Below are 22857 nucleotides of genomic sequence, written 5' to 3'. Positions count from 1 at the left end.
CAAGAAAATCAAAGCATAGCATGCCTCCTCTAGTTGATGGCCCAAAAGATTTCGAATAACTTGGATACCAAAACTTCTTCCTTTATGGTATCCTTACTTGCGTAGAAAACGTCGTTTGCTAGAGGTCCGCAGGATTTCTTTAATTAAAAGATATCTATTTAAATTTAGATTACTTAATAATTTAATTAAAAGCTATCAATATAGATTACTACACTGTCTATTTCACTGAATCTCATTGTTAACATTACTCATAAGCCAAGAAAAAAAAATGTGGGGAATATGTGCCGAATTGGTTGAGATTTGAACCGTTTTCATGTAGAGTCCGAATCAACAAAAAATCAGATCATTCTTCCACTTTGTAATTGACGGACCATACCCATTGTCATGGTGGACAGCTTCCTCTCTTCAGATTTTCCTATTAGTCTGAAGTTTTCCTGGAGAAACAGAAAAAAATAAAACGGCTATCTTTTCTGTTATTTCCCCTATCCTCTTACTGACCACAAGTCTTATCCATCCTCTGTTCAAGTCTCTTTACAGTCAGCGATATAACTGATCTCCATTCCATTGTACAGTGGGCTAATGGCAGTCTTATCATCTTCACTGCTACCAAAATATAATGCTTATTTTGTTTTCATGCAATTAAAAAAACAGAAAAAGCCTTCCACACCATGTTCTTTTGAGAACAACTAGGTGGGAAAGGCTCATGAACTTCAGTCTGCGAGATATCCTAAATTCCTGCAAACAAGTGGTGATGCTCTGTTCCCGCAGCCGTGGAGTTTAAACAAACAAACAAATAAACAAAAAAAAAACTGAATTATGATGACTTGAAAGACGTTTTTCAGAGCGATGAATCTCGCTAACAGTCTGATTATCGGATAGAAGAACCTGGATTCGGCATTAGTAGGATAAATGTTACCATGTGGACTATATATTTCAACTTGTAATGTTGAAATATAATGTAACACTTCTACCAAAGCATTTTGGTAGAAGTGTGACAGTTTGGGAGTGTTGTTTGCTGGAATCAATTGGTGCACTATTTATCTATACTCATCAATGGATAACACTGCACATCCTATATATATATGGAGACCTGCTGTGAACGGTTACATATGTTTCCACAGAACATTGTCTTCATGTCAGTCAACAGTCTAGCCACATTGTTATCCTTAGGCATGGCTTGAGGATAACACTATGTCTACAACAGACCAATATTTTGCATACATTTTATCTATGTATGTTTTTTCTCCGAAATTGCTGTCTTTGATATTAAAAACTGTTAGACAGATGTGTTGCTGGTTTGTGCCTTCAGATGCGTGGTAATCAGAAGAAAGTTCATTGCTGCGAATAGATGAGGTTGAGTTATCAGGAGGTGTGTCATGTTTTGTTTCCAAGGCAGGGTTTCCGAATTGTCTAATCTTTAGCCTACCCACAGTATTAATGTGCTATAGGTTTCGAAACGTCCGCGCGATTAGCCTAGTGGCTGTGCGTTTCGCAACCATATGCCCGGGGAAGGAGTGTCCTAGGTTCGATTCCCGTCGGTGACGTGAGGAGCTGAAGGATCTTCCTCAGCCATAGCCAAGTTAGCCGGTCTTGGGCATGGACAGTAGGTTTTTTTTTCCCCAGTTTATCCTGGGGTTTTTCATCCAGCAAAGCAGTCAAACCGACCTTGAGAACTCAACACTACAGGACATAAGTTACACCGGGGCGTAGAGCTGACCACCTTATCCTGTAAACAGTTTGAGGTCCGATGATTAATACACCGCAAGATAAAAGAGGGTAAAAGGAAGATAAGATGAGATGAGGTTTATAACCGTTAGTGAGATCTCCTGACATAAAATACGCCTTTTGAGTAGGTACATTACGTTATTTTCAGTCACCGTATAATTCAATCTGTTTACCTCTATAGAAACATGGAATGCAGAAATTTGCTGTGTTGCGTTCTATTTTAGAGAGATTGATGCTGCTACTCGTTTCTACAGGATAGAATCAGTTGCTTTTTTATTACATATAGAAAGTTTTGAATATATGTTTTCCAACATTTATAAATAACTTGTGAAATCTGTGTTTAGATGATATTATAAATCCGTATTTGTCGGATATATGCCAAAAAATGAGTGGGTGCAATTTTGAGAACCGAGTTTCATCCAGCACTTCCAGCACATTTTGTAAATTTAAAATTAATTGTAGAACTGAACTGTAAATAATTCTTTTCATATGACAATTTTTTATTCATTTAAGTAGAACTGATTATAAAGTGATTGCTTGATGTATATTTCATTAAACACATTGTATTCTTTTTTCCCAGATATCTGATTCTTATGCTACCAGAATCCAGAACAATTCGAACAATTCTATAGTCAGCTTGACAATTCTAAACACCAAACAGTGCCTGAAGGCTTAACCACCTTACCGGCCATTATGGATCAAATACGCATCCGCATACCCTTCGTATCCATCATATATTTCAATGTAATATCAATGGTATTACAATTTTAATATGCACTTCGCATCCATGATAACTTGAACGTCTATAGACGTCTTGGCCGGTAGCGTGGTTAATATTATCGTTCTCTCTCTCTCTCTCTCTCTCTCTCCTCTAAGGACTTAACACACACACACACACACACACACACACACACACACACACACACACACACACACACACAGTATGTTGTGGAAATTAGCTAAGGAAATTGTGCGCGCGTGCACGCACCAGAGTTTTTGATTGGAGGAAATTTTACCTCATTTCCAAAACAGGACACTTTCCGGTCAGAAGTGTCATATGCAGTTTTGTCAGACGTAAGTTCCAGTTCCATCAGTCATTTTCAGAAATGCATCGGATAGTTTTGCCTTTCATAGGTGTGTGAAGAAAGTCATATTTTTTTTTTTCTCAGTTAAGCTGCAAGCTGTGTGAGAAATATGAACTTTCATTAGTGCTAAACTAATTTCTGTAATGCATAATTAGCGACAGGACATGTATCATGGTCGCAGCCTATCCCTAATAATGCTTTCCAAAGAATAATAATTTTATGAAATATTTCGTTGTTTGAAATTACAGCCTAAGAACTAAAGCTATGAATTCCAATAACTTCGAACCCCAGATCTTTCTAATCTACTCTAAGATACAGAAGGAAAGATTTCGAACATAGTACAGTTTATTTTTTGCTTATACTCATGTGTGTGTGTGTGTGTGTGTGTGTGTGTGTGTATATTCGGAGTTGCAGCGGCTCGATTTCAAATTTTTTCGAATTTTTTTCCCTTTTACCATTATCAGATATTCTCGCTTTCCCACTTTGCATGGCTTAATTTATTTATAGGTACAAGATAGCAAAGAAAAAAAGTTTCGCATTTAAGACCGTATATGAAACTACAGAAAGCTATTTAATTTATCACTTTAACTCAGTACTCTGAATTCCACTTAAATATTGAAATTACTCAGAAGGAATTCTGATAGCACAAAATATGAGTAACAGCAGAATTTTATTCCTCTAAAATTGAATTTTAATTTCAAATTCTGATCTTAGTTATAAAATGCGTATGCAATAATAATACTGCAGTAATATCTACAACATCAGGTCTTTACAGTTTCTCCGCTGCTTTAAATAGGATAAATGATTTTACTTACAACTGTCGTAAGATAAATTGCTGTATTCATCGTTTGCCACCCGTGTCCTATAAACTATCGCATGTCCTGCCCTGTAAACTAGAACGGACCTGTTCCGGGCTTTCTCTCTGCACGTGGCCTCGTTTTCCTTTCGAGAAAGCAGATCACGTCCGTAGCCGTGACTGACCAACAAGTTATGCCGCACCCACCTATAGCGGATGGAAATCTTACTTTAATAGCCGTATTCTTGTTGACAGACCTAAGTGTACACTATCACAGCAACTACGGTTTTGCCTTAAGTGAAATTAAACGGCAGAATTTTAAGTAGCTATTTTCCTAATAATGCATGAAATTAATCTAGGAATATTGAGCATGTACAGTGTCAAAGCTCTAGCGATAGAATATAAATAAAAATCCACTGTTAATGGTTTATCGAAAAATGTGAAAACATTTAGATATAATCCTCTATGAAAATTCAGAAAAAGTGATACAAATGTCACATTTATAACTCATAACTGTTTAAATTAAGTTCAAAGTATTAATGTATGAATACTACGAAACAACAGGTTTAACAAATTAAACGCAGCTATTCAATATTCATTAATTAATCTAGGTTGAGTATGCATTGATGCGATGCATCAGTGATTATGCTGATCTTGTGTGCGTGACTCTTAACGTTCATTATAATGGAATTAACGGCCAAGGAAAAAAAGGTTATGAAACTAATATATTATGCTTCTTTAGGAGTGTTTTCCAGCCTTTTTGTTCAGCTAACTCACCTTCACTAGAAAAGCCCGTAAGTCCTTGAGTCAGAGATGATTGGAACCCGAGACTTTCCATCCGGAGTGGTAACCCACACCGCAAAGACGATGCGAGTACGCGTCACTACTTATAAAAAGATGGAGAAACTTTCCATTAAAGCAACAGTAATTTGTATAATACAAATTATATACACCAGTAATTTGTAATTATCCGTTTTGCTTTCATGATAAAGAATTTTTGGTCACTTTTTCTCATGCCATTATAAATTTTAAAGAAAATGATTTGATCGATTCTCATAAAACGCGTTTGTTACATATTAAAATAATTCACCGTGTTAGTACCAATTCAATAGGGTCAGAACACCCTATGACTGAGTTCTCACAAGAAGTCAAAATCTGTGACGTTAATAAATTTTGCATAGGGAGCCCTCTTTGAGATCCAAACACATAAAGAAAAATGAAGCAAACGGCAAGAGCGAAAGGGGAAACAGGCCAACAGAAGTAAGGATCTTAGAGATCAGGGGAGAGCATAAAAAGGGGTAAAGAGAAAGTTGTAAGAGACGAAAAAATAAAAATACAAAAAAAGGAAAAGAAATACTGGAAGCTATGTCGGAATATTAGACCCTCAGCTAATTAGTTTTCTCAGAATGATTTACATGTACATGGCGAGAAGAAAGTGCTGTCCTGCATGCAGGTATCCCGGATCCATTCTGTGCACCGTTCGGAAGATCTACCTGTTTAACCTCCACGATGCAGTAGCTGACGTTTCCTACATGTGCTGGAATTGTAGTAACGAGAAATCGCCTTCCTCTTAAATAATGTTTCAGTGTGAGTGCCTGCATTTGTGTAACTAAATGTGTATCTTACTCTAATTTGTACAGTAGAACTTTAGGTGTCTATTACTATAGAATTAGAGACAAGCTAAAATTAATCAATTTAAACCACAGGTCTAAAGTGGTAAGTCGCTGTTAAATGAATCAAATCAATTTGTGTTATGTCACTAGAAATTTGGAAATATTCCATTAATATTGAGAAAGCTGGATATTTGGATTATATAGTTTCTGTTTACTCATTAAATTGTTAAATGTTAATCATTGAGTATTTTCCTGACTTTAAGATACACCTCAATTCGAAATATTTCAGGACAACGAGTAGGCTTCCTAATAATATAATCAGGATACGAATTTTGTGTTCCTACTACTTTACTCGCTACTGTGTAATGATCGCCTAAATGGATGGTAACAAACCAAAATTGTAATATTAATTTTTTTTGTTAAATCTCTTAAAATTTTAGCTAAATGAAAAGATTTACACTGAGAGGTGTCCCTAACTGAATTTTAAAAAGTGTAAGATTTGAGTGCTTAAAATCATAGATTATTGAAAAGGTCTGTAATCTAAAACGAATACTGTATGCAGAGTAATGGGTTTTGATTCATTGGTATATGGATGATAATATACACGGTACTAACGTACTATAGGTTGAACAACCAACCTCTTGTGTATAGGAACAACATAAAGAAAAAAATATCTTGCATACAAACAGAAAGAATCATTTGCAAAAATGAGAACATCGGATGCTTAACTTCGTAAATTACTCTGCATACAGTATTCGTTTGTTATATTAGATTACAGACCTTTTCAATAATCTATGATTTTAATAATCAAATCTTAATGTTCAGATTTTTTTATTTCGAATATTCTATTTGACATTCGTGCGTGTGTAAGAGATATAATAATGTTTCTTAGCTACGTTTGTTTTTGGATCCTCTTTCCCAGAAACAAAACCTGGCTTTCTAATGGAAAGCCGTACTGAAAAACACTGGATCCATCTTCATTTGAAATATTCTTATAAATGCTCCTCTCGGAACATTTATAAGAATTTATAAATTTATTTGCTGAAAAAGAGAGCTAAAAGGCTTCACTTAGGCGATGCAAAATTATTCAAATTAAATGGATATTGAATCAAACATTATTTCAAAGCCGAATAGAGAAACTACAAGAGTTTCATGCCGAATATAGAAACTATAAACGTTTCGGCGGACCCAAGAGTAAGCAAACTTTTCATGACAGGGGCTACTCGTGGTAAAAGTGGAGTAAGCTCCGATGATCACTATCCTTAGTATTTCCCATAATGTAAAACACATCTCCTAGCGGACATGTATGATGTTATACATTATGGGGGGGTCACTACCCAGACCGGTTTCGACCTTTGTTGAGGCCACGTCAGTGGGAGCCAGACCAAGATATAAATACTCAGCTTGAAGTGATGCAGAACTTATACTTTACCATTCGAGTTGCTAAAAAAGGTGTCACATCACAAAAGGCACCAAGAATTTTACTAAGGATAGTAATCGGAGATTACTCCACCTTTACTACGAGTTGCCCCTGTCATGAAAAGTTTGCTTACTCTTGGGTCCGCAGAAACTTATATAGTTTCTATATTCGGCATGAAACTCTTGTAGTTTCTCTATTCGGCTTTGAAATAATGTTGGATTCAATATCCATTTAATTTGAATAATTTTGCATCGCCGAAGTGAAACCTTTTGGCCCTCTTTTTCAGTAATTCTTGGTGCCTTTTGTGATGTGACACTTTTTTAGCAACTGATATGGTAAAGTATGTTCTGCATCACTTCAACCTGAGTGTTTACATCTTGGTCTGGCTCCCACTGCCGAGACCTCAAAAAAGGTCGAAACCGGTTGGAAGATTGGGTGATGAATGGCAATGCTATAGCCCATGAAGTTTTAACTAAGGCTCGGCTGTTGCTGTCACCCAGGTCCCGGGTGTGGGTGTGTGGCGGGGAGGGGGTAAAGAATGGCAATGCTGTATCTCGTGAAGTTAACTGAGGACGGCTATTGCTGTTACCCCTCAGATAATATATGAGCAAATGAGTGAATCTGCTCGGTTATGGGGTGTGTCTGCCAGGGTGTAGAGCCAACCGGTTCTGAGAGTTCTTCTCAGTGGCAGGGTGAGTCTGTTACTGTGTTACTCAGATTTTGGAGTTTGACCTGTACTTGAACATTCAAAAAAGGTCGAAACCGGTTGGAAGCTTAGGTGATGAATGGAAGTGCTGTAGCCCATGAAGGTTTGACTGAGGCTCGGCTGTTGCTGTCACCCAGGTCCTTGGTGTGTGTGTGGGGGGGGATAATGAATGGCAGTGCTGTAGCCTGTGAAGTTAACTGAGGCACGGCTGTTGCTCTTACCCCTCGGATGAGATATGAGCAAATGAGCGGCTCTGCTCGGTGGTGGGGTGAGCCTGCCACGGTGTAGAGCAAACCGGTTCTGAGTGTTCTTCTCAGTGGCAAGGTGAGCCTGTTACTGAGGGGAACATCGCTGAGTTTTTGTTGTTTGACCTGTACTTGAACATTCAAAAAAGGTCGAAACCGGTCTAGGTAGTTCCCCTCCCCCCATAATGTATAACATCATACATGTCTGCTAGGAGATGTGTTTTACATTATGGGAAATACTAAGGATAGTGATCGGATCTTACTCCACCTTTACTATGAGTTGCCCCTGTCATGAAAGGTTTGCTTACGCTTGGGTCCTCTGAAACTTTTATAGTTTCTATATTCGGCATGAAACTCTTGGTTTCGCTATTCGGCTTTGAAATAATGTTGGATTCAATATCCACTTAATTTGAATAAATTTATTTGCCCTTATTTAGAATGGCTCAGTTGATGTGGAGTTTGCACACCACAGCGCTTCACCGCACAAAGGAAGACTTTGTTTTGAATCTAGTCGTCGACTATAGGTAATTTTTATGACCCTTTTTTCGACCGGGTCCCGAGTTAGTCGAGCTCTGGTACGGGCAAGCGGGTTTTTAGTCCCGCTTGCCCGTACACTATTTTCAAACATTAAATATATTGTGTTAGGACCACAAGATGGCGGCACTTGTTGAGCCGTCTCTCTTCACTGAGTGCCTCTTAATTAGTGATAGCCTTGGGCCAGCTGTCTCTGATTGGCTACCAGTGGGGATTGAACTGCCTACTCAGTCTCCAAAAGTTAGATAGGGCTTAAACGGTCTCTCTTGCTCCCTATACGGGAATAAAAGGCGTTAGCTGATTTTTTTTATATATTTACAATGCGAATTCTAAACGGTATTCGAACAAATGTTTCTTACCAAAAGGTATGCGTCACATTCACTTTTCGATTACGAAGATACATAAGGACTATGAGAAATAGTTTCATATTTTTGAATTTTTAAGTGCAAGGGATATATTCCATTGGTGACTTTTTTTGTTCTTTAATTTTAAAGACAATTTTAGTATCAGTTTTTTTATTCAGGCACATGAAGAGTTTTTTCTTCGGAGTCCACTGAATTTTTAATCCTGCGAACAATGGATTTTTGACTATTCTTCCTGTTGGTATTCTTCTTATAACAAGGTCCTAGACTTGTAGGGTAGACGTCCCTGCCCCTCACCCGATGCTCCATTTCATCCCGCAGATGTTCAGTAGAGTTTAGATCAGGGTTCTGTCAAGTGTGAAAGGTCCCAGTCAAGTTTGGTAACATTCATGTCTACAAACCATGCAGCTACAGCAGCAGCAGTCTTCTAACACGGTGCATTGTCTTGATGAAAGAGACAATGGCCAGCTTCGTAGAAACGTTACAAAATAGGAGGCATTGTATTGTCCAATGTTCAGATATTTCTCGAAGTTCAATGCTTGTGGCACAGAGGTCCGAAGCCAAACCAGGAAAAACAGGACCATACCATCCCACCACCACCTGCAAAATGTTTGGGCACTCTGGTAACAGACATTCACAGGACATCCGCCAAACCCACAACCATCCATCTGCTTGGCAGATGGTGTAACGTGATTCAACGCTCCATGACACAGCTTTTCAAACTTCCACATCCCACTGTATACGCTCTTTGCACCATTGAACACGACGCTGCATGTTGGTTCAGGTAATGTCGCCTCACATATTGCTGTCCTACCAATCGACCCCTGTTGTGAGCTCGGTTTTTAATGCTTCTGTGCAGATTCGTGTTCCAATCGATGCCTGGAACTCCACATTCAACCTGTCAGCCGATGGTCTCGTTTAGTGAGTGTGGTTGGTCGTCCACTGCGGGTAGCACTTGCAATTGACTCTCTGCTGATCCACCTCAGTATAGTATCACTGACGGTTCACTTGTGATGGCCCAGTTTTTCAACAATTTACCGAACAAATAGGGCTGCAACATGACATCCTATCACAACGCTTCCTTAAAACTCCGTCAGTTCCCTTCTCGTGGCCATTATACCCTGACACAGTTGCAATTGCTTCGAAGCATATTCCTCAAATTTATACGGGCTACTAACTCGTTACATGGCACGATGTACTTTACCCATGGGGGAGTCTGTTGAATTCTTTCCAGTCAGTGTGTGTGTGTGTGTGTGTGTGTGTGTGTGTGCGCGCTCGCGCGCGCATGATGTATACATGATTTTTTTCCCCTTTGCCTGATTCTATTACTACTACTACTATTACTACTAATCGAAATCATAACTGAACGACACTACAAATTGTAATACAGAATTGAATACCAAATTTCATTAATGCTGGTGTAGAATTATTAATATCATTTCAAATATTACTTCTTATAAACTGGTTTCAATTGAAATGAAAACTAAACTTTACAAATGTCGTTTTTGTATATCCTAAATCACTAATTTATAAAAAGCCACCCACCCAGGGCAGTTATTTCATTTGTATATATTCGACATTTTTCTCTCATTTTGCAATGGGAAATGATTCAATTGAAAAATTAGAATGGATCGATAAATATTTGTTTGATTTAAAATACCAAATTTTTATAAAATTCTGTACAACTGGAACACTGGAGTAACTTCTGTAGTAATAAAATGAATTTTAATGGTTATTGAGCATTTTTCGAAACGACTTTAAATCATATGGATGTTTGTTATCCTGCCTTTTTAGTAAAACGTAAAAGTGTTCTAATCGGCATTTCATATCGGTATATATGAAACTCATAGATTCGTAGTTTTCGATCTTAGAGTTTTGCTTACTGGTAGTTGAACAACAAGGGATATGTATCCCCTTAATTATTATTAAGGATGCCAGAAAAATAGCCGTTTGGCTTTCACTTTATATAGAAGTATTCTTTTTGTAATAAATTTTGATGCATTCAATGTAATAACTTTAGGTTTTTATAATATAATTTAATTCTCAATAAGTAGTGATGATTACTATCAGTTGGATTGCGGTATTCAGAGGGTACAGAAATATCGATTAGAAATTAGATAAACAATAAAGGCAAAAATATAAAAGAAATGTGGTCATTGTCATTAAGACAATGCGCAATAAAAGGTGTGCATTTAAGCACGGAATTATCTCAGGGGAATGCATACCGTTCGGAGAGATTTGCATATCTCTACTTTGTGGATTGTTAAGGAAGGTCTGAATGTTCTTCTACTGACAAAGTTATTTCGAATGTAGAGGAAATGCTACCCAACAACAAGGAAGTTAGTGAGAGATTTGCCTGTTGATCGTGAGAAGGATGACCTTGAATGTTACATGATTAGAAGATGTGCTAGAGCATATCACAAATGCCTCACTACTCATTTATTTCAGATTTAGAAACATAGCCTGTTAGTAATGACATGAACTATTTATGAACCAAAGAAAACATATATATTTAAAAAGTGCCGTTTTTTTTTTTTTTTTTTTTGTTCAGCTTGCATTTTTTTCACTTATTTTTACTAAACATTCTACTGAAGAAGATCGCTTTAGAAGAAAGGCAAATATGCTTGGCCTTTCTTTTTTTTTTTCTTCTTTTTTTTTAAGATATTACCACACCAAGGGTTAATTTAGAAAGTGGAAATAGTGGTTGCTAATTCCCAAGATGTTCTTGCTGGCAGAGTGTTACAGATGTTGGTTATTTCTTGTGTTGGACTTCGGTTGTGTCGACTATCGGATCCTGTGCGAGCGATTTCATTTACAAGTAAAGAGAAACATTTCTTTAGCAAATTTTAGCTAGTCCTAGAATAGTAAATCAGAAAGCTGCTCTTAGATTACTTCGTCTACTAAACACGTGTTCGTCGTTCATATCTTTTGTTCTCTCTCTAAAGTCACGTACTTTGGAAATGATACTTTATATCTTTGACAGTGCGTTCATTATCCTTTCACCTAACTAGAACTGTAAACTCAGGCCAGCCTAACAGATGCGCACTACAAGAAGTTGGTTGCACGATGGCAGCTTGTGTCAAATGACTGTTGAATGCCCTACTTCACCTGGCACGTCATCTAGCTCGTGCATGCCGTACTTTTATGATAAATATTTAACAGTTGCAGATGCAGGAAGCAGACACAAGCTCTTGATATTGTTACTCCTGTAATTGCACTAGCCTTGACCGCTTCTGGGTGTGGAGGTCGGAAGTGAAGATCGTTCCCTCCCACTGTCGTAAAGCATAGAACGTGAACGTGCACACATTGCTTTTTAATTCTTTTATGCCTTTAAATTTCGATGGAGCATGGGTTGGCCTTAATGGTCAAAAGCGTATAGTGCATTCGTATGAGCTGCTCCTTAGGTATAGTTATCATCAGGAATTTTGATATGAAGTCTTGAAACAGTAAAAAGAAAAATGAGAGAAAGAGTTACCTCTTATATTTTGACTTGTTTAGTCGCTGGAATTTACTAAAGATTAATATGCGTGAAAAAATTAAAAAAAAAGGGGGGGGGGAATCTTATATTGTATGCTTTAGCGCGGGAAAAACTACTTAATTGATGTATCACCTGAGCTGGAATAAATCAAAATTAGTAGATATCCTGTTAAAATCAGATTACAAGCCCAGAAATCTGGCTCGATCAGAACAGAATCCGTCTTCGGGTGAAAAATTTCATTAAAAAATAATGATTTAATCTTGATTTTCATGTATAGAAACGTATGCTGTCACAACGTACGATAATGCATGATACCCGTCATTTGTGTCATATCATTTCAGTAGAAAGGCATCCAGAGATGAGCAGAGTACGAAGGGTATGTTTAGTGTAATATACTGTATTATTATTGACATTAATGATTCAGTTTGAGCAGTTGGTAAGAATGGCATCCCGTGATTTGAAAGATTTGATTGCGGATCTTGTATAGGATGCGAGGAAACGTTATACTCGTAAGGGTTTTTCTACTGAAATTGAGTTACTGTCATACGCAAGCAGCATGGTTCATCCTCCACCAAAATGGAAAAACTAGGCTGAGAACAGGTACAATTAACAGACTACAGACTACTTAACAGACTGTACAGATAGATTATCTACTATGTCATAACTTTGGTTTATAAAATACTAATTGCTTGGCCTCAAATAGTCTCTTAGGCCTAGTAAGTAAAGGAACATGAACGTGGAATTTTTATTTATTTTTAATTTAGTATGCTCTGAAGGAGTCCCCCTCTCCCAGTAATTGGATTTCCTTCTTTTTCCTTCAGTACAATATTTTTCACATTTCTGTGCAGTGCTATTTCATTTACATTCTAAACGGTATCCAAGAGTTTTGGTAATGTAGTTATGCAGTGGAAAAAGCAAAGACGGTTTAAAATTCGAAAGCAGTGGTCGTTTTTAATGAATCAGCCAGAGCGGAGATGTTAAAGTGCATAATTAAAATTTACGATACGCGTTTCACCTTTGTATCTGCGCAAAAAAGTCTAAATAAAAAGAATCGACAAATTTTTGTATGAGTTCTAAAATACCAAATTTCAATAAAAATTGGTATTTTTGAATTTTGGCTCTTCATTAATAAATAAATAATAAATAATCAGCCACCAGTTTCTTTGTTTTCCAATGGGGATAGACGGCGCTATTTTAGCCTTAACATTTCGAAAAATGGGTAGAAATTCTATCTCCAACTTTCATCTCGATCACACTTCAGTGCTAGATGGAAGTTATTAAATCAGTACCTATTAATCCTAATAGGTATTGATTTATATGTATTTGTGCTGCTTTCTTGAATATCCTGAAAAAAAAAAAAATCTGATTTTCTGAAAAATTTGTGCCCAACATTGAGTAACTCAAGAGCCGGCTTAAACTACAAAAAGAACATTTCTTTGTTTATTAGAATTGATCCTCTTTCTCTTTCATCTGAAGACTGTTCTTCTTTTAATGTCCTCAAATTCCTGATATGTACAGCGGATATAGAAGAAACTATGATAACACTACAGTACATGAAAAGCGTACATAATTAATAACTTCATATTGACAATTTTCCTCCAAATTAATAAACCAGTATCGTGAGATCTTATATTTTCGTCTTCTAAGGTGCTCTTGCCATTCTGGCAAAAAAACATACTTGCCCTGCTAACACTGTTCTCTCCCATTCTCAGAATAGCTTTGCTTACACATTCCTGAATGCTAAGTGTCAAGTTCCTTCTTGATATCCTTATTTTTTATATTGTCTTGCCATTCATGCCATATGTTCACTCCATAATTTTTCTCAGAACTATTCTCATATCTGTGGTCTCCAGTCTTTGATGAAGTGTTTTATTTCTAACCAGATCTCAGATTCATAAGTTAAAATTACTTTCAACACTGGCTTGTATGTAGCTAGTATGATTTTCAGCTTACTTTCATTCCATATATTGAAAGTGCTTGAACCTATTCGAACCCCAGATGTGACACACCAGTATGCGATATTCCGTTCGGGAACAGACTAATTGAATACTTCTTGAATGCGCATTTATTCAAAGAAACAACAATTAAGTAATCGGAAATGTGTTCATAGATATTTGCACCGTACTTCACATGTCCCAAATGGCAATAATGCCAAATGAAAATGGAACAATGACATGATGAGTATCTAGGTCAGGGAGACCACCCGATGGGATGGGTCATGTTGGACGAAATGTGAATGTGAAGCTAATAATGTTGACCACGCGGAACACTAGTTGACAACTAAGTGGGTTGGAAACATAGTTGACTAACTAGATTTTAGTAGCTGTGATAACTGTGACAAAGTGGTTTACTAATGAGAAATTCAAAAAAAATTAATAAAACAAAAAAGGCATATGTAATATCATGCATTTTAGACTCATAGTAAATAGCATAGAGATAACTTTATAACACTTATATGAGTTTGCTGTCTTCATCACAACGTACAGGAAATTTCGGCCGTAAACTGCATTTTTAAGTCTTTGACGTTTGAAAACATTATTCTTTCTCTCTTTACTTATTAGACTCAGTGACTTCTGACAATCAAATAACTAAGCTTCCCAGAGACTTCATTTAATAATTATAAGGATGATCGATCATAACTCTAATTTTCGATGTCCATCAGTGTGTGTGTGTCAAGTTTGATGGCAGGAGACATAATTTGTCATTTCTGCAGTGGACTAGTTAACGCATCTTCAGTTTAAACGCTTTAAAAGACGGGATTCAAATCTAAGTCTTTCTTGGATTTGAATCTCGCACTACCTTCATTACAGAGGTACTGAATGACACCGGAGATTTTATTTTGATGATACGAATGATCATCATTATTTCGTTCCGTATTCTGAAAGTACTTGAATCTAATTGAGCCTCAGATGCTTACAAGCCTTGATCATTCCATTATTTATTATTCCATACCTTCATTTCATGCACCATAAGAATTCTAGAAACCATGAAAACGAATTGTCCAATGGCATTTGAAAACAGTTGCCTGTGCATGAAACAAATTATTCTGGCATAAAAATTTTCTGACAAATGATTAATACAGTAAAAGAAATTTGGGTAATTTTCTCAACATTATAATTAAGCCTCTCTGGATGATAGATTTTTATTTTGTTTTTTACGCATGAATTATACTCCATTTTCTTCATTTCCTATACTACTGTTTTCTTTGAAATCACATTTTTACTTATAACGTCATAAGTAAAAAAATCTTATCCGGTGTGCTTCTTAAATCGCAAACAAATATAAATCATCACGTATCACGCATGATGTGGAAATGTTTTCTCATATGCAGTAGAAAAGTCTTAATGCGAACATAGTCCGCTCGGTTTTGATGGAATTTAATGCAATCTGATGTTCAGGATATTTGCTAAAATTTGTATGATCTCCATTTTGTTTTAAATCGAATCTTTTTGCTGAAATATTAGACAAAACCATGCAAAAATATATCGCAAATTGCAATAAACTTTCTCATTTCATAACAAACAAAAAATTTTTACTTTTTGCTATGTACTTTTTTTCTTTTTACTGTGAACAAAAAGGTTTTATTTTCTATTATAATTTTTGGTAGTTTGCATACTTATCTTTATTATTGTTCTCATTATAAACTTTTCTTAAAAGGAAAAAAAGCCCTGATTACTGGGAATTCTCAATATAAACTTTGCATGGCTGTAATTCTCGTCATCTATTTTTAAAAAAAGGCAATCCAATATCATCCTTTAACGCAACTATACACCTATTTTTATGGAAGCCCAAGGTAATAACTTTAAGATGATTTAATTTTTTAATTAATTAGTTCTCAATTAATTAATAATTAAAATTTAAAATATTAATTCATTAATTTTTATAAGTTGTTCATGAACGGATAATTTATCTTGGATATACGTTATCAAATAACATATCTTCTGATTTTTGAAACCTTTTACTGTGTTCGAAATCGCTTATCGCTATTAAATAAGTTGGTACATCTGGTTATTAATCCAATGGTCATATTCTTGTGTTTGTGTGCTGCCATCTAGCCGTCTAGTTATGAAATATAGACTCCTAAAATCGTGAGTTTATATTAGAATTATGCTAGTATCTTTTAATATTAAGTTTAAAGATTTAACTTCAAATATCTTAGAGTACTGGAAGGAATAGTATTTGAATAAGGTGAATAGGTTGTTCCACACCAAACATTCAAAAGGAAGTGCATGACTTTTAATTTATTTTCATTTTTAAAGTAAATAAATACTAAACATGAAACTTTAGTGTAAGTTACATTTGGATGTTTTTAATTCATATTTAGAAGAGTTTACTTTCAAATAAATTTGACAAGTTTCTCTATCCAACAGGCTGCTGTTGCGAATTTCACTGTGGGCATAAATGCCAAGTGATTGTCTTTAGGTTTGAAATGAATTTCATCGCTCTGTGCAAGGCTATCACTCCGCTTACTGGAGGTCTGAAATAGCTTAAACGCTTCATATTTGTTCTGTAGCACAGGATTTCTGGGTTCTGCAAATACATTTTTTTCCAAAAATACATTTTTTTAAATAAAATGAATGAAAAATAGAAAAATCCTTTCCTATGCATGTATGAATGCACTGTAAATTCGCACTCTTTCTTGGGTGGGAGTCGCATAAAAAATAAGTGAAATAAATGAGCTATGCACACATTAGCTGCATATTTACTAAAATGATTAAATAAAAATACTGATAAACATGTAACTGAAAAAAAGTTGAAATAGTGAATGAAGTACTAGTGAACTGGTCTGTTTATTATAAAATTTGTGATATATTAAAAACAATTTGAAAGACAGAACTTTTACAAATTAAGAGATACAAAGAAAGTGTTCTCTACGTAATTAGAACTATTACTCTACATTATTTTGTGTTCTCTGAAACTCTATGTGAAGGATGACGTTCATCATTGACTGAAGTCTGACGTTATGCGCTGTATATTCTCAGAATTAAATGACCATCGGCTTCCTTACAGAGAATATCTAGGATCCCTAATATGGCAGAGAACATTTTAATTTTCGTTGCCTAAAACACATCAAGTGATAGCTGCGTTATATACGAGTAATATGTCCTTGTACTACATTGCTGTTATTACACTCTCTTTGTCTTTAAAGCAGTCAATTAGGTACTCGAAAATTAACGTTACCTAATTGGCTCTACCCATTCATTACAAAAGCATATGACGCAGATACAGTTTTTATTTTATTTTTTTTTATTGTTATAATTGTATCATCATTGCTATTTCTAGTATTTCTATGTATGATTATATGATTCAACTAATTTGAGTTATAATTATTTTATTAGCTTTTGAAACTTGCGTCAATCAGAACTGTTTTGTTTATTGTGAGTAACACGAAGAATTAATTATATGTGGATATCTTTTTATACGTTTCTTGATTTCTTTAAAAGAGTTAAAAAAACAACAAACTTGTTATTCACTTGGAGTAAAAAAAAATTGCTTTATTGTATTCAATGATTTTCGTCAGTGAGAAATCTTTGGACTTATGGCCTTTCCATTCAACAGACCCGACGTCTTGCAACTTGATTTGGTAGCTCTTTGTTCAAAAAAAGCTTGTTGGTAATTTTGCGGACGTAATGATAGCTAAATACAAACATTACAATGAAATTCCAGTAGTTAGTCCGGAAATACTTCTCATGTTTCCACTCACATGATTCACAGAATCCGGATTAGCCTACAGGAGATTGTTGGTACGTGAACATTTTATGTATAACTTACCAGAACCTAGTGATTAGATATTCCGAATTTTACTAACAAAAACCAAAAGTGTACCATTTTAAAGTGAACACCATCTGGCTTATTAGAAATCGTAAAGTCATTAGTCCACTTTACCGTGGGGAAATTGACTACTTCAAAAGATAAGAAGGTTGATGGCCTAGATTGCATTGGCACAGTAGTTGCTTTTTAAAGAGCCATTTATATGGTGTAAATGAACTTAACCTACCCAAAGCACTTTCCGAGATGAAAATCACTTAACTTCATTTGTCTAAAGAAAACCGAAACACTAAGATGGACGACTGCTTTAATAGTTTGTAAAAGCTTCATATTGAAAATATTGTATATAAAATGAATTTATAAGTTTTTAATGCGCTTAAGCTTAACAATCAACTTAGCACTTGAAATTGTGATAGATAGTGAATAGAATATTATATTCACAATTGAATAAAGGTTAATCACGTTTCAGACAGGATTAGAAAACCTAATAGGAGATGGTATTTCTATCATAGCTAAATTTTTTATTTTTATGATGATTAAAAATCAGCACACTAAACTGTATGAATATATAAGGACGTATGTAGTGACATATTTATCTATATCTAAATATGTATTTATATCTAATGTAGATAGAATAGAAGGATAAATATATAAAAATAAAGCGAGCGCGACCAGCGCGCGCGCGCGCGCACACACACACACACACACACACATACACACACGTGGGTGGGTTTGCGCGCGTGTGCATGGGTGCTATATCGCTTTACACTAAACACTTGATGAAACACCATTATATTTCCAACATATTATGCTTTTTGAGTAAATACTGATAAAATTAAAACTACAACAGCTAGAGAACCGATCACATGTAAATTAGAATTTCATGGGAAAAAATTAATACAGCAAGACACGACGAAGTGAAAGACACATGTAAATACAACCATTGAAATAGGAAAAAATATCTTAGACAAAAAGTTAGAAAACAGAAGAATCTACAAAATCAGAACTGAAAATTTTTATGAAATTATACAAACGGCGTATAGTAAAACGGATAAATGATTGTGGATAAATAACAAAAACAAATACGTTTACATTTGCGATTACAATGATGTTGTCGAAGGTCATGAATAACGTAGCTGTATACACATACCGGCCACTGAATTAGAAACTTTTTTTATTTAATACCGTGTTTCCGATAGGCATGCGACCGACAATACCGATCATCTTAAATTCCCTGTACATAGTTCGGTGAGATATAGGTCAGGAACAGCCTTTATTAAATGCTTCGGTCAATTACTGCCAATAGGAAGTTCTCTTTGTCCGTATAATCCTTCTCAGTCGACAGCGATCTCATTTCTGATAGACTGTCTTAAGACCACAGTTGCACTTCTCAGACGAACATTGTGGGTTATTTTTTCACTCATTAAACACCAGGGATATCTCGCCTTTTGAGAAACCAGTCAGCTGTGCTGTTTCCAAAATCGTGGCTCCAGCCAGACGGGCACCCACAATAAGTCCTTTATCGAACTCCGAAATATCCTTTGTTTTTCCATTGTGATCAATATTATTGACGATTACTGTCTAGCTACATTCTTAAATAGTTGTGTAGAACGTGGTGAAGCATGTGATCAAGTATTTTGCATATATGCTACGTAAGTGTCGTTTACGTATATCTGCATAAAGGTTTCTAATTCCTTGGCATATACCGATAATACTACATCGGTATATGTAGTATTACTATTGCCTAATGTTTTGTGGGTAGGATTATCATAAAAAATAAATAAATGTGTTAAAGAAGTAACATTCGTATTTGAGCGTGCTTGCTTTTGATTTAGTGCTAATTTCTAATGAAATATTTATATGGAGTGTTCTTGAGCTTTTTTTACACTATATTTTAGAAAAATTAACTAGTGATGAAACGGTCTTAATTTTACATTTCATTAATTAGTTAGTCAGTAGTAAAAATACATTGGACATATTTTAAAAACAGTTGCTTATATACGAGTATTTCAACTTCAAAGAACAAGTCTCTGAACAATCTGTTCATGAACGTTTTCATTATCTCTGCTGTTAAGCCTTTGGTTATGCCAGGAATGACACACAGAAAAGAAGGCATAAACTGGTCACGTCTTCTTTGTAACCTTTCGCATTGATTCATCCGCTCTCCGTAGTCATAAAGTTCTGAGGAAAGAAGGGGAGAAAGGGAAGTCACAGTGTACGTGACGTCTTATATAACTGACCTCTGTAGAGAGTTATAGCACAGGCGAGACCGCTTGGCGGCGGTGTCAACAACTAATGACGTCAGTTGTGACCTCTCTAGCAAGAGGTTCATCACCATTCCTCTGGCACTGTCCTCCTTCACTTGTCACGTGACCTGGAAACAACCTACATTGCTTAAGAGGGGCCATCCGTTTTCATCTGGGAGTGTTTGACATAGCTGAGCTAGTTTCTTTCGTAATATCCCAGGAACTAAGGCTGCACGGGGAATTAGAAACGATAGTAAGAAACGAGAGGACACACAGCTACGCTACTTCCCAAGAGAAAAAAACTTACTTCTGTGAATTGTTTTTGTGTCACTCTAGGAGTGCATTCGTGTAGGAATGTTAATAAGAAGCATTACATATATTGTCAACTAGAATCTTGAATCCAAGTAGTTAGCAGAAATATTGAACGGAGCAGACCGTTATAAAAAAGGATGGCATCTCGTCTCGACTACATTCATGTACCCATCTGATATTGTGCAGTTTAACTATATTTAGCTAATTAAAACGTGGCTGCTCCATATAAACTGGAACTGCCAACTTACATTGTCATACAATATAATGGCTTTTCATTTTAAGACTACATTGCCAACATTATTTATTTCCTTCTCGAATGAAATCATATGCTGTAACGGCATGTAAACTGACAGTATCAGTAAAATATATACGATTTCGAAGTGATCCCTGTGAACTCAAAATTTATTATTAAAAGACACACGGACATGACAGCGTGTTTCCAAAACCATCAGCAGTTCAGAAACATCTTTGCTCTCTCATGGTTAATACTTTGGAATTTTCCAAGTCACCTTTGGACATAAAAATACCTTTCTTGTCATAGCAGGGTCAAAATTATCACATGGAAGGAATACTAGTTACACTGATGAGATTATCTCATATTCCCCTTAATGTGTTCGGCTCAGTGTCTTGTCATCACTAAGTAATTTGGCTTTGTATAAAAAAAGCACACTATTAATGCTATGTAACGACGGTTAATCTTATCTGCATAATCGTGTCATAATCATATCATAACATAATCGTGTCAGTCATATCTGTGTATTTTTAAGGTGTTTGCGTATTCCTGGGAAAAAAATAGTATAAGTTTTAAAATACAAACTTCCTTCTCGTCAGTAGTAGGGTAGGCACTTCTGACCAGATCAAGTTCAAGATAAGATAAGGAATCCTGACGTCATGAGTTTGGAATGTTTGGAATTTCCCTGGGGGCATATGTGTCAATGGCTTCCTTTCTTGTGTTTTGGACAAGATCAAGATAAGATAAGGAAAAGTGACGTCACTGTTTTTTATTATCAGATGTAGATAAGTGATGTCATTGTTAGTTGTAAATAAGTGAAGTATTTGTTAGTTGTAAATAAGTGACGTTATTATTTTGAATGGAAAAGGAAGATATATAAGTGCTTAAGGATTCGTGGTGTGATTGGTCGGACACTATGAACAAAATAGGGGTAGGGTAAATGGGGGAAACGATGTCAGTGTCTTGGATGTATATTGTTATGAGTTGTAGATAAGTAAATGGTTTGCCAGATCAAGATAAGATAAGGAATCGTGACGTCATTGGTTGATAAGAAGATGACGTCATTGTGTGTGTGACTTTATGAGTTCGGAATGTTTGAAATTTCCCTGGGGGAATATGTGTCAATGGCTTCAGTTCTTGGGTTTTGGTTCGCGTACGGAATTATGGGTGATGGTAGAGATAAAGATTCGTGCCTTGATTGGTGGGGCACTTTAAACAAGATCAAAATCAAGATAAGATAAGGAATCGTGACATGAATGTTTGTTATTATCAGATGTAGATAAGTGATGTCATTTGTTAGTTGTAAATAAGTGACGTTTTGTTTTGAATGGAAAAGGAAGATATATTAGTGGATAAGGATTCGTGGTGTGATTGGTGGGACACTATGAACAAAATAGGGATAGGGTGCCTGGGGGGAAGCGATGTCAGTGTCTTGGATGTGTATTGTTATGAGTTGTAGATAAGTAAATGGTTTGCATACGGCATTATGGGTGATGGATAGTGATAAGATAAATTTTGGAATGTTTGGAATTTCGCTGGGGACCCTCATCTGTCAGGGACATCATGTGATGTGTTTGGTTCGCGAAACGCATTGTGGATGATTTTTAGAGATAAGGAATCGTGACGTTTTGTGTTTGGAAATTTCTGGGGAACATATGTCTCTCCGTGATATCACATGGCGTTTTGGTTTGCCTATGGAATTGTGAGTTATGTTTTTGAGATATCTTGGAATTTTCCCAGGGTGACACACATCCTTCATTTTCATCGTGTTTTGTCTTTGATTGTCTATAGATGGCTGTACTAATTTTCCAATACATTTTGAGGTATTTCTTTCTTGTTAAAGTGTGGGAATTCTTAGAGTAGAGTTCTTAGAATTCTTAGATATGGCGACAGCGTTATGAAAAAAAAAACTATCCAGTATTAGAATTGTACTTACCCAAACATATGACCAGCAGTTATTGTAATTAGAAATCGCTTGTTATGTTTAAGTTTAAAAAAAAAAGGTTAGCTAACATTTCTTTCCAGAATGGGACAACTTGAAACTCTCAAGATTTTCTGAATATTCCAAATTGCTGGTTTTAACATATATTCACAGCACAAAACACACAAACACAAGATCTGAAATGCAGTTGACTCTTTTTTCATTATAGGTTACTGGGACTAACATATATTCACAGCACAAAAACACACAGAACATTGGAGTTGAAAGATATTTCTGTAAATAACCAGAAAAGCTAGTTGACTACTTAATTTAGATTACTATCCGCCTGGTTCTCTGCATTAATTCCTTCCCACAGTTGATCATGCTATGTTTTCCCAAGCTTGGTGGGAAAG

Source organism: Typopeltis vanoorti, chromosome 10 (assembly GCF_054136105.1).
Source record: "Typopeltis vanoorti isolate ZY-2024b chromosome 10, IOZ_Tvanoo_1.0, whole genome shotgun sequence".
In the NCBI taxonomy this organism is placed as follows: Eukaryota; Metazoa; Arthropoda; class Arachnida; order Uropygi; family Thelyphonidae; genus Typopeltis; species Typopeltis vanoorti.
The sequence above is the reverse complement of the archived record's forward strand: the minus strand, read 5'-3'. Positions refer to the sequence as shown.